The sequence below is a fragment of the Balaenoptera physalus genome, assembly GCF_965194825.1.
Source record: "Balaenoptera physalus genome assembly, chromosome: 1".
NCBI classification, from domain to species: Eukaryota; Metazoa; Chordata; class Mammalia; order Artiodactyla; family Balaenopteridae; genus Balaenoptera; species Balaenoptera physalus.
In genome coordinates this window covers 95,690,803-95,708,025 of record NC_138882.1, presented here as the reverse complement: position 1 = coordinate 95,708,025, position 17,223 = coordinate 95,690,803, and the positions used below count along the sequence as shown (strand labels likewise).

Below are 17,223 nucleotides of genomic sequence, written 5' to 3'. Positions count from 1 at the left end.
TCACTGAAGAAATCAAAGAAGAAATCAAAAAATACCTGGAGACAAATGGCAATGAAAACACGACGACTCAAAACCTATGGGATGCAGCAAAAGCAGTTCTAAGAGGGAAGTTTATAGCTATACAAGCCTACCTAAAGAAATAAGAAAAATCTCAAGTAAACAATCTAACCTAACACCTAAAGAAGCTAGAGAAAGAAGAACAAACAAAACCCAAAGTTAGCAGAAAGAAAGAAATCCTAAAGATCAGAGCAAAAGTAAATGAAATAGAAACAAAGAAAACAATAGCAAAGATCAATAAAACTAAAAGCTGGTTCTTTGAGAAGATAAACAAAATCGATAAACCATTAGCCAGACTCATCAAGAAAAAGAGGGAGAGGACTCAAATAAAATCAATAAAATCAGAAATGAAAAAAGAGAAGTTACAACAGACACCGCAGAAATACAAAACATCCTAAGAGACTACTACAAGCCACTCTATGCCAGTAAAACGGACAACCTGGAAGAAACGGACAAATTCTTAGAAAGGTATAACCTTCCAAGACTGAACCAGGAAGAAATAGAAACTATGAACAGACCAATCACAAGTAATGAAATTGAAACTGTGATTAAAAGTCTTCCAACAACCAAAGTCCAGACCAGATGGCTTCACAGGTGAATTCTATCAAACATTTAGAGAAGAGCTAACACCCATCCTTCTCAAACTCTTCCAAAAAATTACAGAGGAAGGAACACTCCCAAAGTCATTCTATGAGGCCACCATCATCCTGATCCCAAAACCAGACAAAGACACTACAAAAACAGAAAATTACAAACCGTATCAGTGATGAATATAGATGCAAAAATCCTCAACACACTACTAGAAAACAGAATCCAACAACACAGTAAAAGGATCATACACCATGATCAAGTGGGATTTATCCCAGGGATGCAAGGATTCAATATATGCAAATCAATGTGATACACCATATTAACAAATTGGAGAATAAAAACCATATGATCATCTCAATAGATGCCCAGAAAGCTTTCGACAAAATTCAACACCCACTTGTGATAAAAACCCTCCAGAAAGTAGGCAGAGAGGGAACTTACCTCAACATAATAAAGGCCATATATGACAAACCCACAGCCAACATCGTTCTCAAAGGTGAAAAACTGAAACCATTTCTTCTAAGATCAGGAATAAGACAAGGTTGCCCACTCTCGCCACTATTATTCAACATAGCTTTGGAAGTTTTAGCCAAGGCAATCAGAGAAGAAAAAGAAATAAAAGGAATCCAAATCGGAAAAGAAGAAGTAAAATTGTCATTCTTTGCAATGACATGATACTATACATAGAGAATCCTAAAGATGCTACCAGAAAACTACTAGCGCTAATCAATGAATTTGGTAAAGTTGTAGGATACAAAATGAATGCACAGAAATCTCTTGCATTGCTATACACTCACGATGAAAAATTTGAAAGAGAAATTAAGGAAACACTCCCATTTACCACTGCAACAAAAAGAATAAAATAGGAATAAACCTACCTAAGTAGACAAAAGACCTGTATGCAGAAAACTATAAGACACTGATGAAAGAAATTAAAGATCATACAAACAGATGGAGAGATATACCATGTTCTTTGATTGGAAGAATCAATATTGTGAAAATGACTACACTACCCAAAGCAATCTACAGATTCAATGCAATCCCTATCAAATTACCAATGGCATTTTTTACAGAACTAGAACAAAAAATCTTAAAATTTGTATGGAGACACAAAAGACCCCGAATAGCCAAAGCAGTCTTGAGGGAAAAAAAACAGAGCTGGAGGAATCAGACTCCCTGACTTCAGACTATACAAAGCTACAGTAATCAAGACAATATGGTATTGGCAGAAAAACAGAAATATAGATCAATGGAACAGGATAGAAAGCCCACAGATAAACCCACACACCTATGGTCAACTAATCTATGACAAAGGAGGCAAGGATACACAAGAAAAGACAGTCTCTTCATAAGTGGTGCTGGGAAAACTGGACAGCTACATGTTAAAGAATGAAATTAGAACACTCCCTAACACCATACACAAACACAAACTCAAAATGGATTAGAGACCTAAATGTAAGACTGGACACTATAAAACTCTTAGAGGAAAACATAGGAAGAACATTCTTTGACATAAATCAAAACAAGATCTTTTTTGATCCACCTCCTAGAGAAATGGAAATAAAAACAAAAATAAACAAATGGGACCTAATGAAACTTAGAAGCTTTTGCACAGCAAAGGAAACCATAAAAAAGACGAAAAGACAACCCTCAGAATGGGAGAAAACATTTGCAAACGAATCAACGGACAAAGGATTAATCTCCCAAATATCTAAACAGCTCATGCAGATCAATATTAAAAAAACAAACAACCCGATCAAAAAATAAGACATCTCTCCAAAGAAGACAGACAGATGGCCAAGAAGCACATGAAAAGCTGCTCAACATCACTAATTATTAGAGAAATGCAAATCAAAACTACAATGAGGTATCACCTCACACCAGTTAGAATGGGCATCATCAGAAAATCTACAAACAACAAATGCTGGAGAGTGTGTGGAGAAAAGGGAACCCTCTTGCACTGTTGGTGGGAATGTAAATTGATACAGCCACTATGGAGAACAGTATGGAGGTTCCTTAAAAAACTAAAAATAGAATTACCATATGACCCAGCAATCCCACTACTGGGCATATACCCAGAGAAAACTATAATTCAAAAAGCCACATGCACCCCAATATTCACTGCAGCACTATTTACAATAGCCAGGTCATGGAAGCAAGCTAAATGCCCATCGACAGACAAATGGATAAAGAAGATGTGGTACATATATACAACAGAATATTACTCAGCCATAAAAAGGAACGAAATTTGGTCATTTGTAGAGACGTGGATGGATCTAGAGGTCATACAGAATGAAGTTAACTCAGAAGGAGAAATACAAATATCGTATATTAAAGCATATATGTGGAACCTAGAAAAAAATGGTACAGATGAACCGGTTTGCAGGGCAGAAATAGAGACACAGATGTAGAGAACAAATGTATGGACACCAAGGGGGAAAGTGGTGGGGTGGGGGGGTGATGAATTGGTCGATTGGGATTGACATGTATACACTAACATGTATAAAATGGATGACTAATAAGAACCTGCTGTATAAGAAAATAAATAAAATAAAATTCAAAAATTCAAAAAAAAAAAGATGCAGCAAGCTTATAAAGTATTATTTTCTAAATGAAATAGGCATTTTCATATTTATTATTGCACTTTTGGTTACGCAAACACTTCGATGATATAAATGTTTATGTCCCCCATAAATCTGGTAAGGAATCACTTTAGATTTTGTTGATTAAGTTAAGCAATCTACAGTAGGATAGAGTACTGGGTATAAGCGGTACAAACTAAAATAAAAGACTACAATAAGAATGCTAGATCTTAAAAAAGAAACTGGTTTATGCACTAAACGTTTTGTGCTTTGGTCTAATATTAACATGTCAGGACTTCCCTGGTGGTCCAGTGGTTAAGATTCTGGCTTCCACTGCAGGGATAATAGGTTTGATCCTGGTTAGGGAACTGAGATCAGTTCCCTGCATGCCATGCTGCACGGCCAAAAATTTAAAAAATAAAAATTCTGTCATTAAAAAAACGAGTTTATTATAAAAAAATAAAACACGAACAAACATGATGTCTGTGTAAAATGACAAAAAGAACCAGTGTTGAATCACGTTATATTTCTTGTCATTCTGCATTATCCCAGATTGCTAAATATGTTCTTTCCAAGAAGTTTGACTGAATTATTGTATACATTTACTGTCCTGTGTGACAGTTCTGTCACTGTTAGAGATTTCAGTAATTAAGATGGGAAACAGAAGCTTAGGTTATTTTCCTTATCAAAACTATGTTCCCTGGAGCCACACTGTTATGATGGTTTTCACGCTCCTGTATACTGGACGTCTTAAGGTGAGTGCAGTTCAGGGGATCCTTTCTAATTACAGGAAGGTACTTCTTTCCTTCAACACTGTGATCTTACCTGTGACAAATCTGTACTATACACTATGTAAATGGCTAACAAGTCAATTGCAAACCAACTAAATGTACAAAATCTTAGTGCTGGTGCTAAAATCTCTTCAGAATAGTCATCATGAACTCAAAGTTTCAAAATTTGAAAGCATCAAGTGTCAATCAAAACTAAAGATGAAACACTAGTACATATTGAATTCTCATCCTTTAGGTGTACTTCCTTTTTAGATTTTTTGGTTCTCAGCTATTTCTACCACACTGTTTCATTTAAATTTCCTATATACTAACTTCGTTTGTGCGACTGAAATAAAACTGCAGTATATTAAAAAAAAAAAGGGTTCAAGACTAGTATATGATTTTTATAGTTTATACCACACACAACTATAGGAAGCAGCATACAAAGACAAGGATATAAACAGTCCAAGAGTTGTACATATAGGAGGTATAGCTCAGTGGTAGAGCATTTGACTGCAAAGTGTTGTACATATACAAACTACAGTACCTTATATAGTAATTGTAATGAAAAATGAAAACAAAATGTCATGCTAAAAGCAGGAATATCAGTCCCTCAGCAGACATACATACATTGGTAAAACAAACTCAAATTTACCATTACATATGAAAACAAAATATTGTTTTTATAATACAAAATGCATACAAAGATCCTGCTCAAAGGAAATGCATAAAAACAATTTTTCGAATCAAAGGAAAAAACAGTATGGTCAGGAGAAAGGGGAAAATGAATATAAATATTTTTACATCTAAGATGGCATGAATTAAAAACCATCGTAGAGCGACTTCCTTGGTGGGCCAGTGGTTAAGAATCTGCCTTCCAATGCAGGGGAAGCAGGTTCAATCCCTAGTTGGGAAACTAAGATCCCATGTGCCATGGGGCAACTAAGCCCGTGTGCCTCAACTACGGAGCCTGCACGCCACAACTAGAGAGCCCGTGTGCCACAACTAGAGAGAAGTCTGCGCACCACAATGAAAGATCCTGCATGCCACAACTAAGACCCGATGCAGCCAGTAAATAAATAAATAAATAAATAAATAAATATTTTTTAAAAATCCTGGAAACATACAGCAAAACTACAGAGGAGATGAGGATAAGTAACTTAGGAGCAAAAATACACGAGCAACTAACTTCTTACAGTGCATAACGTAAGTTTTCACTGAAGAGGTGACATTTATACATGGTCTTGAAGGATTAATATGCATTCACTAATGTGCAAGAAAGAGTATGCTTGGTTGGCCTGGGTTCATTAAACCCCGCGTATTCCTAAGGAAGGCCTTCAACACTAGCCCTTGATGGGCATATGGGAGATGGCCTTTGAACTCTTGGAATATTATGCCTGATAAAAGCATTTCTGTTTGCCTGAGGCCTTGGGCCATCTGTATTCAGTTTGACCTGTGGGGTCAGCTGGAGTCCAAGCAGGTGTTATCAGTTCTGTGGATGCTGCATCCCTATATGACTGAGTCTCCAATAAAAACCCCAGACAAGGGCTTCCCTGGTGGCGTAGTGGTTAAGAATCCAACTGCCAATGCAGGGGACACAGGTTCGACCCCTGGTCTGGCAAAATCCCACATGCCAGGGAGCAACTAAACCCGTGTGCCACAACTACTGAGCCTGCACGCCTAGAGCCCGTGCTCCGTAACAAGAGAAGCCACCACAATGAAAAGCCCGCACACAGCAACGAAGAATAGTCGCCACTCGCCAAAACTAGAGAAAACCCCACGCGCAGCAACGAAGACCCAACCAATGCAGCCAAAAATCAAATAAATAAGTAAATTTATTAAAAAAAAAACCCAGACACAGAGGTTCATGTGAGCTTCCCTGGTTGGCAATACTCCTCCTGCATATTGTCATACATTGTAACTGGGAGAATTAAGAATCTCCCCGTGCAACTCCACTGAAAGGAGACACCTGGAAGCTTGCATCTGCTTTCTCCTGGATTTTACACCATGCACCTTTTCTCTTTGCTAATTTTAATCTGTATCCTTTCACTGCAATAAAATCAACCATGAGTATAAGAGCTTTTCTTAATTCTGTGAGTCCTTCCAGCAAACCACTGAACCTGAGGATGGTCTTGGGGACCCCCAACAAAACTAGGAAAGGAAGAAACAGCATGCAAACCAAGAAGAGCAGGTGCGAAGTTCACAAATGGAAAAAAAAAAAATAGGAGTCTACAGATAGAAAACTATATGTATATATAACTATATGTATATATAATTATATATATGTAAAATATTGAGAAAGTTCTTAAGAAATTTGTAACATCTTAATGAAGGAATATCTCTGAAGGAATATCTCTGAAGAGACATTCTGTTCTGAGCAAGAAACATTCAATATATAAAAGTATCCATTATATACTTTTATGTATGATTTGATACAAGTCATACCAGGTTTTGTTTTTTGAACTCAATAAGCTGATTCTCAGATTCTTACAATTTCTACTTCTACCTGGCAAGCTGACATCACAGTTTGTGACTTTTTATCTTTTTCAAAAAATGTAGATGGCAAAAGGATACCTAAACACTGCAGAACAAATACAACCCAAAGCACAGGAGGAATAGAGGGATACATTTGAGAAAGACTCTTATTTGCCATAAAGGTTTTCAGAGAAGCTTGGAATTCAGAAATCTAAGGCATGAAAGAACCCCCAATGAGACACAGGAAAATTTAAGTATGCAGACATCAGCCAAACCCATTCCTATGCTGACTACTTACTTCTGTCAGATTACCCAGCAGCCAAGGTGTCTTACCACCAAAACAAAAAGAGTTGAAGCTTCTTTAGAGATCTTTCTGCTATTTACTTCTATATTTATAAATAAATTTTTAAATTATATAAATGTTTGTGTTGAAAATGTGAGTCATTTTCCATTTGAGTTTATGAGTAACAATGCCTTTGTAATTAGTGATGAGATGAGTGTGCTCCTGACTCAATCTCACTCAGTACTAGTTGTCATGTTGAGTTTTGATTACTATACAAAACTGAAACCCAAACTTCAAAGCCAAAGCTACTGACCAAGTTTTACGCATAACGTCCCTAGAACTGATTTCATTACTTCAAAGTTCTGAGAGACTCATTCATACCTATTAGATTAATTTCTTTTAAGTGTCAATTTACTATCAAGAAATTACAATTTATTATCAAGAAAATAAAATTACTGAATAAACTCACAACACAAGTCAAATAATAAGTGATAACTGTAAAAAAAATTATCAAGGTAGAAGATAGATATGAAGAAATCACATAGAATTCAACACAGATAAGGAGAGATAGAAACCACAAAAGAGAAGAAGCAAGCTAAAGAACTGAATGAGCCTTTCTGGCGGTGACAACCTCCCCACAAGAACAAGCCTCTCACAAAGGATCTCCTTCATCCCTCTCCAGAAAAGAAGAAGAAACATACGAAGAAGCACCTGGTGCAGAGCCCCAATTCCTATTTCATGAATGTGAAATGCTCAAGATGCTATAAAATCACCACTGTCTTTAGCCATGCACAAACATTTTTTTGTGTTGGCTGCTCTACTATCTTCTGCCAGCCTACAGGAGGAAAAAGCAAGGCTTACAGAAGGATGCTTCTTCAGACAGAAGCAGCACTAAAATCACCCTGAATCAAGATGAATGGGAAACCATCCTAATAAATACATTTTGGATACTAAAAAAAAAAGGGGGGGGGGGGGAACTGAATGAGAAACTCCAGCATGTGTCAAATAGAAGTTCTAAAAGTTCATGAAGGAGCTGAAGTAGAGATGCTAAAGAGATAATAGCTGGAAATTTCAGAACTAAAGAAATGAACCCTCAGATTGCAATCCAAGTCCTGAGCAGAGTAAATAAAAATAAATGTGCGCACATAAACATAGCAAAAATGAAGAACTTTTTTTTTTTTTTTTTGGCCGTGCCGTGTGGCTTGCAGGACCTCAGTTCCCTGACCAGGGATTGAACTCAGGCCATGGCAGTGAAAAGCCCAGAATCCTAACCACTAGGCCACCAGGGAACTCCCGAAAAAAACTCTTAATAACTACTAGTAATAGAAGAAAATCAGACTTACAGCTGACCTCATCAATTAAAAAAAAAACTGTCAAAAGATAACAGGAATGTTTATCTTCAAAGCTGTTAGAGAAAATAACAGTCAACCAGCAATCTGTATCCTGATTAAGCTATTATTCAAGAATATAAGCAAATCAAATTATCAGACATATAACAGTACTTATTCATTGCTGTAAGAATAAAGCATTAGACTGAACCATATAAAACTGCCAGTATTTGACCACTCGTGACCTGCAAATATGGCAATTTTATACAGTTCAACCTGATATTTAAGAACATGGAAAAATACTTAGAAGATGCAAAAATTAATTAGCAAAGGCATCAATAAAACATATTGATATCTAAATGCATGGGCTAAAAGTAAATATTATATAAAAGAGAGATTAAAAAATTAAATTAAAATACCAAAATATAATAATCTGTTCTATTATAATTAAACTTCAGCTTTAAAAAATCATTCTAATTACAATATGAAGGGAAAATTGAGATATGATTAAAATTATGTCAATTAAAATAAGGTAAAAACCTTGCCTTAACAAAATAAGCAAAGGCCTTGAAATTCAATCACACAAACTGGAGAGTCAAATTTCAGAAATTCCAGGCATCTCTATTAGTTGGCAGCTTTTTTTCCAGTCTGATTCACATAAATTGGCTCAGGAGACACTGGGGACACAGGAACTCTCTCCCACCCTACATTCCTTGTCAGATGTTTCCCAGCCCAACTTTGCTCTACCTTGTACTTCTGCCCTTATCCCAATAAGAATTTTAACCTGCCCGTTTGAAAACAAAGGCTGTGTTGGGGACAGGAAATAATCAAATTGTATCTATATTTGCATTAGTACAAGGTTTCACTGTAAGATCAGGTAATATTTACTGGGAAATTTATATGTATTAGTTCATTCAGTCCTCATAACAGCTTTGTAAAGTAGGTTCAATTACTATCCCCACTTCAACGGTGAAGAAATTGAGGTTCAGAGAGATTAGATAATGTTCTCAAGCTATATGACAATGTAAATGGAGGGGAGAGGAGACCAAGGTCTGAAACCTAAATGTCTGAACCTACAGTCCATGCTCTTAAAACCTATGCTAAACTAGCCCCCTAATTAAAAGGCTGGTCTATTAGTAACAAAATAAGAGACCAAACTAAGGCAATCATAAGAGAAACGCAGATGATAAATTAGAGGCAGAACTGATTTACTTAATGAATGAATATGTGAAGATGGAGAGGTAACAGTTACAGCGAGGGAAGAAATTTGAAATTCTAGATGATTTGCAAGTTTCTGGCATGGGTAATTCATGGATAATTACACAATTACTCAAAATGAGGGAAAAGTAATTTTAGCCAGAATGTAATGAATAAGTTTCGGATAGACTGTTTAGCATAGTTCTAGAACTGAAGAGTGTGGACCACCAGCATATAAGTATTTCAAATCTGAACTGCAGTTATGATTAGTGAAGGGAGAATAGGATCAAGGACAATACCCCTTTGTACACCAATATTTATGGGTTAAGCAAAAGAAAAGGAGGTCTCAGATTTAGGAGACAAATTCCAAACATTTTCAACTGCAAATCACAGTAAGTACATTTTACATGAAACACATACATGTAGCTGAAATAAATGAGAATCAAACAAGGATCAACTACTTTTTCCATTAACCACTCATGATCCTCACGTGCCTGTAGCAATTTACTTTTAGAATCACACACTATCCTTAAATATCAGCTGACTCTTGGCATAATCTAACAATCTTTTTATTCAGCCCTAGTTCTCTTTCCCACACCGTGGAGTAGTTAGTCCAAATCTTCAATCATCAATTCCCCTCCTTTCCCTTAGAAAGTAATTATGAATGAAAAAATACAGACATGTTTTTCAGGTGGAAAAGGGAGTGGATGGCCTCTAATTACCTAAGTGGGAGGCCAGATCAAGTGATGAGGGTGAGTCTTGTGAGTTGACTGTTGAAAGTTGGAATTGAATAATTCAGGGAACAGGAAAAAGAGGCTGGAGAGAATAACATTAGTGGGTAGTGTCAAGAGCCCCAAGTTTGAAAGATATAACCATTCCCAATGCTAATTCCTCCCTTCACCTTGCACCTATCTCCCGTTCATCTCTATTCCTTCCCTGTGTGCACACAATAGTAGGCACCTAGGAAGAAGTACATATTTGCTAAGAAGGAGGAAGGCAAAAAATAACTAGATTCTGAAGCAACAAGTCACTGATCTTTTCTACAGAAATTTTGTAACAGTGGAGGTAGCAGCACAAAGATTTGTATATGAATACGGGGGAGCTGGAAATATGGAATGTTAAATATGTTGCCCATTCTTACACAACAATCTGTCAATAAAGAGAGGGAAAAGAATGGAGAGGCAGAATAAAGTAGTATACTGCTTTATACAGGAAAAAATTGGAGATATAATACAGAAAATAACTAAATTAATTTATAATCAAATTGGCTTAACCCTACAAACTAATACCATACAGAATGTGTATTTAAATTATTATTAGTACGTATCCAGTAAGTCTGCATAAGTCAGTTTTACCACTGTGGTGATCAGTTTGTAATGTATAAAAATATCGAATCACTGTGTTGTACACCTGAAATTAATGTAATACTGTAAGTCAATTATGGAAAAAACTGAACACTTGTCATGTACAAAAGAATATTTATAACACATATGCAGGCTGAGCACAATAAAACAAAAACTCGAAAAGCCAAAAAACAATTTTTTTTACCACTAAATATAGAACTGGTTTAAGCTGAAGTCATAGTTATATATGGCCACTTATGTGCACAAATGATCATATAAGACCTAACACTGATTATCAAACAAACAAAATATATTTAGGAAATACAGTAATTAAGCATGGATGTTATCATAAAGCTTCTTGGTATTATTTAAGCTTCCTAATTCTTAAAGATAGATCTCTAAATTAAAATTCAAAAACCTAACATACTCAGAAAATTATGAGTAAATTCATTACCAAATATAGCAATCTAATTCCAGTACTCAGCATTGTTTGAAATAAGGTTGCCAAAGTTTGTTCAGTATTAACAGAAACTTGTGTAAAAAATAACATACTTTTAAATTGGTAATGTGGGCAAGTTACAGCCTGCTAGATACGAAAAAGCACAGTTTAAAAAATAATAAACAGTTCAGCCAATAACTTATTAAGAATGATTTTTATACTTCTAAAGGAAAAGAAGAAAGAAGGAAAAAGCTATAGAGATAGTATTTGTACTACAAAGCATAAAATATAAACCACCTGGTCCTTTACAGAAAAAGTACTGAACATCTAGTTTGAATGAATGATTTTTCACTAACTCACGAACTTCAAGATAGTTCTTGAATTCAAGTATTCAGATCCAAAACTACAGGAATTCTGAGTCTTCTTTGTGGATACAGCTCACAGGAGAGAGGGCTTCAATCTGTGTATACATACATGTGCTTACTTGCATGCACCTAGGTTTTCTTTACTCTCTTTTCATGGGGGAAGGAGGCATGGAACTGAAAAGTCCCAGTGGAACCTGGAGCCTTGACTATGAAGAGCCAGGATTCCATGGCTGCCTGGTTCACCACATCTACTTATTCAATGCCTCCTTTAGGAGGAGGCCATCTGAATTTTGCACTGATAGGCTCAATCAGTCAGTCAGTCCCTGGACCGTGAGGACTGTTCCAACCCCAGCTGTACAAGCTGAGCAGGGAAACAGTAAGGCTCTGCTACTCTTGGAATAAGGTAATTAATTTGAAAATGTATTCATTAAAGGGCAGCTGAAACAAAGTTTATCATGTCTTTCATGGTCTACTAGTTCACCACTGACCAATAAAACCATCCCCCACAAAACTGACCCTGTAAAGGGAGCCATACTCATGAATAGGCAAAGAATAAGTATATTCCATTTGAGGACGTTCAGTAACTTGAGGGAGACCAAGGTGAACAATCAGAACCACCTGACTGGCTCCTACTGAGGCAAAACTAGTGGAAGAAACAAAAGAGAACTGGACTAGAAAAAAAAAAGCTTACTCAAGAGAAATGCAATTAGAATATACATTGCAAGTCCAAAAAAAAGAGCTCTGCTAAAATTAAATAAACGTGATTTTCATTTATAAAAACAGAAGACCTGAAAACAGGTAACTTCTAAGAAGCAAATTAATCAAATTAAGAAACATACCTAAAACAAAAGAAAGGTTTAAAGAGAAAAGGATAAAGAAATAAATATCAGCAAATGGGGGTGGGTGGAAGGAGGTAGAACCAACCCAAAAAAAAAGAGGAAAAACAGTATAGCATTAGATAAGTCTAATTTGACCTCAAAAAGCATTAAATAGAACAAGGAGGAATTTTATTTAACAGTGAAGTATACAATCCATAACTGTCATAAACTTTTATGCAACAAACAGGATGGCAGCCACAAATAAAAAGTAAAAATATGTGAATATACACAAACCTAATGGTAAAACATAAAATTTAGTGGCTCTTGAACTCATATTTCCTTATCCAAATTCTGAAATCCAAAACATTTTGATGAAAGTTTAGTTTCAAAACACATTTAGGGAAAAAGACCTGACCTGAACTGGCATGAAACTATATCTTTATGTCCCTACTAAGTGTAAATACTGCAGCAAAATACTAAGGTATTTCATTACAAGGATACTACCACAGACCCTGCTGAAAGGTTAAGTACCATCTTTCCTCTCTAAAATGTGAAAATTTATGTATCCCAAAAGGCACTTGACACCAAGCTGAATCCATGAATGGAATCTTTTAACATAAAAATAATAAAATATTTTTGTTTTCCTATGTCCATAAAACTTTAATCATGTAACCTGGCCATGATAAAAAAAAGTAAAAGGTTTTACTGACTATATATACGGACATAATCCAATAACTCTAAAAATAAATAAATAAATAAAAGTATGACCTCCCCACCCCACAAAAGAACTGAAATGATTCCTAAATAAGAAATGATATTCTGGCTCAAACAGGAAATTTTTAAGTGAAAAAAATTTTAAATTACCAAAATGAAAAATATTTTATAACTTTTTATTTTATAATAAATTATCACTCAGCAAAATACAAAGGGAGGAAAATATTTGGCCTTTGTGCCTTTTCTTGTAACAATTAATGAACATGAACTTATCTTTTAAAGATACACATAGTTACAGTTAAACTACTGAAGTCAAAGAAATTTTTGAAAGAAGAAAAAAGTGACTCCTGATCTACAAGGGAACGACAAGATTAACAGTAGACTTCGCAGAAACAACAGAGGCCAGAAAGCAAAAGGATTACATTATTCAAGTGGTGAAAGAAAAAATTACCAACCAAGAATTCTATACTCATCAAAACTAACCTACAAAAATGAAAATGAAATAAAGAAATCCTCATATAATCATGGGTTGAGAGAATTCATTTCAAGTTGACCTGCCTTAAAAGAAGATCCTCAGGTTGAAAGAAAGTGTCCTCAGACAGTAACTCAAATGCCTATAGAAATAAACAGCACAGGTAAGGTTAACTACGCTGGTAAATGTATTAAAGAATATAAATCTATTTGTTCTCTTCCCTTAACTGATTTTTTTAAAGTTGCATAAAACAATAATAGCACAAAGGAGGAGAGAGGAAATGGAGTCACACTGGCTAGCGCCAGGACATAACACCAAACCATAACCCAAACCCCCAAAGAAATTAAAGAGTACCAGAAATGGTAAATATATACAGGTTAATAGGAAAGACTATGTATTTTTTTCTTTCTTCTCTTAACTTCTTTAAAAATCATAAAAGTGTGTAAACTATGACTATAACAGTATTGCTGGGTTTATAGCATATAAATGGAACATATGTAACAACAGTAGCACAAAGGAAAGAAAAGGTAAAGAAGCCATACTGGAGAAAAGTTTCTATATTTTACTGAAATCAAGTTAGTAGTAATCTAAAGTAGACTGTGATAAACTAAGAGACATACTGGAATCTCTAGAGCAATCACTAACAAAGGAATTAAAATGGAACACTATGAAGTATCTATGTAATACAAAAGAAAGCAAATAAGGAAGAACCAAGGAACAAAAAAATACATTACATAGAAAACAACTAGCAAAACAACTAACACAGATTTGATCATATAAATAATGATAGTAAATGAGAATGAATTAAGCACTCCAATCAAAAGGTAAGATTGTCACACTAGATACCAAAAAAAAAAAGATTAAATATATGCTGCTTACAAGAGACACACTTTAGAGATCAAAGACATAAATAGGATGAAAGAAAAAAAGATGCAAAAAAACATGTCATGGAAACTGTTACTATGCAAGAGCTGGAGTAGCTATACTAATATCAGATAAAATAGTTTTCAAGAAAAAAGTTACTAGACACAAGCTGAACATTTTATAATTATAAAAATGTCAATTCTAAGGAAGATAAAATTATAACCGTATGTGCACCTAACAAGATTGCTTCAAAATATATAAGAAAAACCTAGTAAAACTGAAGGGAGACAGACAAAACGAAGCACGAAGATGAACAAAGGAGTGGGGGAAAAAAACACATAGGCCCACTACCTGTGAAACATTATCAAGTGGTTTAATATATGTGTAACTGGAATTCCAGAGAGGCTATAAAAAAAGATCAGAAAATATTTTAAGAGAAAATGGCCAAATTTTCTCCAACTTTAACAAAAATAACCCCAAATTTAATAATCTCTGAGGATTATACCTCTAAATAAAACCATGCCAGGAATTCCCCAGCAGTCCAGTGGTTAAGACTCGGCGCTTCCAATGCAGGGGGTGTGGGTTCGATCCCTGTTCAGGGAACTAAGATCCCACATGCAGCATGGTGTGGCCCAAAAAAAAACAAAACAAAAAAACAAACAAAGAACAACCCACACCAAAGCACATCATAAAATCAATTGCTAAAAACTAATAATAAAGAGTAAACCCTAACAGCAGAGTAGGGGAAAAGACACATTACATATAAAGGAATAAAGATAACGATGACAGCACACCTTTCATTAGAAACTACAGAAGCCAGAAGTTGTTAATGGAATGCCATCTTCAAAGCAGTGAAAGCAAAGAAAACAGACACATGAATAAACAAACCAACTGAAATTACAAGCTACAGGGGGGCAAACAAACAGCAGAGATTACAGACATAGAATTATTGTATAAATATAAAATGTTTAATGTAATAAAAACAAAATAGCATTAATTATGACCAAGGGAAAACAATACAAATATAGATTGAAAAAAACCCCCAGAAATTTAGAAACAAGAACAACTAAGTAATAAATTTAAAAGCATTAAAATGAATGGAGACCATGACAAAGATAAAAGTATAATGAAACTTTTCAGTATACTTCTGAATGGGATTTAAAAACAAAAACAAAAACAAGGAAGTAAATAACACAATACATTCTGGAATAAAAACATACGTCTTTAGTATTAGTGTAGAATACTGACAAAATTTAATCTTGTATTTAGTTACAAAAAACAGACAAGAAAAAAACTTCCAATTCAGAAGGTACTGATTTGTACAGACCACATCTTGATTATGACCCAATAAAAATGTTTACAAAGTAAAAATAAATGAAATGGTCACATACACAAAACCCAAAAGAAAAATGGATTCCAGTTGGAAATACAAACTAAAATTACAAGCTCTCCAGATAACAGTGTAGCAGAAACAGCTAATACTCAAAGACATTAAATCTATCCTTTCAACCTAAATGTCTATCAACAGGTGAATGGATAAAGAAGATGTAGTATATATATACAATGGAATATTATTCAGCCATAAATAATGAAATAATGCCTTTTGCAGCAACAGAGATGGACCTAGAGACTATATTAAGTGAAGTGAGACAAAGACAAATATCATACGATATCACTTATATGTGGAATCTAAAACAATGATACAAACTTATTTACAAAACAGAAATAGACTCACAGACATAGAAAACAAACTTATGGTTACCAAAGGGGATGGGGGGGTAAATTAGGAGTTTGGGATTAACATTACTATATATAAAACAGATAAACAATGGGAATTCCCTGGTGGCCTAGTGGTTAGGATTCTGGGCTTTCACTGCCATGGCCCAGATTCAATCCCTGATCAGGGAACTGAGATCCTGCAAGCCACACACCATTTTTTAAATTTCCAAATCAAGATGGTTTTACAGAAGAGTAATGTTTAAATAACAGACCAGCATTCCATTATTATTTAAGCTAATCTAGAAAAAGAGTGAAAAAGGAAAAATCCCAATTCATTTTATAAAGTCCAACATTACTTTAACGTTAAAAGTTGGCAAAAACAATGCAAAAGAAGAAAATGGCAGACTATTCTAACGTATTGATTAAAATATTGAATAAAATATAAGTTGATCATAATATTCTTTTGACAGATTACCAGATAGATTACTAAACTTCATATAGGAATTCAAGGATTATTCGACAGCAAAGATATTAACAAAATAATCATATTGAAACAACTAAAGGAGAAAACCATACGGTTATTTAAGTAGATGCTAAAGTGGCATATGATAAAATTCAGATAATAAAAACTCTAAGAAATAGAAGCAAACAACTTAAATATGAAAAGAATCATTTCCCCCAAACCATCAAATAGCATTCAAACATAGCAAAACATAAAAACCTTTTCAAGTCAGAAACTAAGCACGACTCATCAAAGAGGCAATACAACAAAATAATGCCCCAAACTCTGGAACCAGACTAATTAGGATTAAATTCCAAGCCCATCCCCTTCTGCACTGTGTGACTTTGGGGTAGCTCGTTAACCTTGGAGTCTAGGTTTCCCATTTGTAAAATAAGGATCATAATAGTACCTATCTCAAGGGGTGTTGGAAGAGCACATGGATTAATAAATGTAAACTCCAACACACAGTGAGTACTCAGAAAATGGCAGCCATTATTATTAGTTACAATTTGTCTCAAAGATTTTACAGCATCCCTGTGTAACAGAACTTTCTATAATAATGGAAATGTGCTATATCTGCACTGTCCAGTGCAGCAGCCAATACAAGTGGCAACTGAGCACTTCAAAAGGTGCTCAGCGTAACTAACAAAATAAATTTCTTAATTTAATTTTAGTTAGCTAAAATTTAAATAACCACAAGTAAC

General features: G+C 34.8%; 1 protein-coding gene, 1 long non-coding RNA gene and 1 pseudogene across 7 annotated transcripts in view; 2 read left to right on the top strand and 1 right to left on the bottom strand.

The window, feature by feature from the left end:
* The window catches only part of TRIM33 (tripartite motif containing 33), a 163,290-nt gene that overhangs the window by 92,446 nt on the left and 53,621 nt on the right, over positions 1-17,223 (bottom strand). The window lies entirely within an intron of this gene.
* LOC309660333 overlaps positions 2,428-17,223 on the top strand; it is a 61,098-nt gene continuing 46,302 nt past the window's right edge. Inside the window, exon 1 of the long non-coding RNA XR_014263350.1 lies at positions 2,428-5,414. This is a non-coding gene — a long non-coding RNA (uncharacterized lncRNA). The remainder of the gene's footprint in view (positions 5,415-17,223) is intronic.
* On the top strand, positions 7,202-7,747 carry LOC309660045 (small ribosomal subunit protein eS27-like pseudogene; annotated as a pseudogene). Its single transcript has one exon. The product of its transcript is annotated as a small ribosomal subunit protein eS27-like pseudogene (transcript).